This window comes from Phaseolus vulgaris, chromosome 6, assembly GCF_000499845.2.
Source record: "Phaseolus vulgaris cultivar G19833 chromosome 6, P. vulgaris v2.0, whole genome shotgun sequence".
Taxonomy (NCBI): Eukaryota; Viridiplantae; Streptophyta; class Magnoliopsida; order Fabales; family Fabaceae; genus Phaseolus; species Phaseolus vulgaris.
This window is the reverse complement of record NC_023754.2, coordinates 14,122,119-14,124,137: the sequence shown is the minus strand read 5'-3', so window position 1 is coordinate 14,124,137 and position 2,019 is coordinate 14,122,119.

The following is a 2,019-nucleotide window of genomic DNA, read 5'->3' as shown; positions in this document are numbered from 1 at the left end:
ATCCGCAGTTGAGCACTTGACTTCCGGATTTTTTTATCCGCAGTTGTGGAATAATGGCTTCTGGATATTTTTATCCGCAGTTGAGCACTTGACTTTCGGATTTTTTTATCCGCAGTTGTGGAAGAATGGCTTCCGGATATTTTTATCCGTAGTGAGCACTTGGCTTCCGAATTTTTTTATCCGCAGTTGTGGAAGAATGGCCTCCGGATATTTTTATCCGCAAGAGACATTTGACTTGCAGATAATTTTTTCCGTAGTGTTATTGTTGTTCTGCGCAAGACAAGGGCATAATGGGATTTTAAAAAGTTTGTCGGGTGCCAGTCACAATTGATCGGGTGCAGGAAGCAATTGCCTATAGTTCACTCTTCGGCTTCTCCTGTGATAGAATATGGGCTGATTCTTCCTACACCCCATATCTTCTTTATACACCCATAAATTTCAAAATTTTATAATTACCTTTCAAGTAAAAAGTTATAAACATTCACATTAATAGTGAGGTGCGGTGGCATTGAGATACTTGTTTAATATGCTTATGAATTATTTAATCTTTTAAAGTTTTTGTTTTATGAAAAATTACTTTATAAATTATTCAATCCGAAAGATTTTTGTTTAATAGAAAAATATTTCATGGATTATCCAATTCAAAAGGTTTTTTATTTTATGAAAAATTACATTATAAACTACTTAATTTTGAAAAGCTTTTGTTATATAAAAAATTATCTTATGAATTACCCAATCTAAAATAACTTTGATATAATTAAATACTAATTTAAAAATTAATTTATATTTTTTTATTAATAGTAAAAATTAATTTAAATATTAATAATTTTTTAATCTATAAAATAATATCTAATTTAGGTAATATAATAATTAATTATTTTATCGATAATATTTTGAAATATATATGAAATTATGTAAGTGTTTGGCGGTTCAAACGTCCACAATTACAATGTTCGATATATGATGAAATGATATAATTTTATATATAAGATAGACATATGTGTTGTTACTAATGGAGCATAATCCTGAAAGAGGTGATAGAAAATTTTACTTTGCAACTCCATTTGTTCTTGTAACTCTATAAATTTTTTTATTTCCAAAAAGATTTTTTTTAATATTTTGAATTACATAAATTCGTAAATTAAATATTTTTTTATTTCCAAAAATCTTTTTTTAAATTCGTAATTAATTTTTAGAATATATAATCCGAAAGTCTTCTTATCCCTAATTAGTTTTTGGATTATATAATTTAAAAGTCTTTTTTAACTTTTTGAATTATATAATCCAAAAGTCTTTTTTTAAATACGTGTCCGGATTTACATAATTCCGAAGCTACTCTATGGAAGTGAAAAAAAAAAATATATATTTTCACTTTTTATGTGAATCACAAAAGAATAAAAAAGGTACAGGAACAAACCATCATTTGATACATTTGATTTGGTTTGAAGTTTGAGTGTAAAGAAATAATCCCCCAAAGTGTTTAAGACCAAGATGAGGACTAAACTTATTTGTGGAAGAATATAAATTCTGGTTCATAATTATCTTAAAATGGTATAACTATATAATTTCTATAATTACCAACTCAAAGACAAATTAAATGTTATCTATCTGAAACTTTTATGTATTTTAAAGACATTTAATTTGATATCTGTCTGCTTCTAACTTTTTTGGATTATTTTTTATAATGAGAAATAAACTTGTATTTGTGTTTATTTTTTGAATTTTTTTTGCAGAGAATACTTGAATTGACCAACATGGATATCAGTATAAGTATTATCCGATTTTTTAAATCCAATTTGAATACGGATTTTTAAAATATTAAATTATCAATATTAAATATGGTACAAGTAATATCAGTAGAAACATAAATTTACATTTTTCTCTTGCTTATCTTCATTTTAAATTATTAAAATATTTTTACTTTCGATACTCTATTTTTTTTATAGAAACTTTCATGAGGCATCACTAACTTTCCATACTCTAATTTAAAATTCATGTAATTATGATTTTTTTTATTTG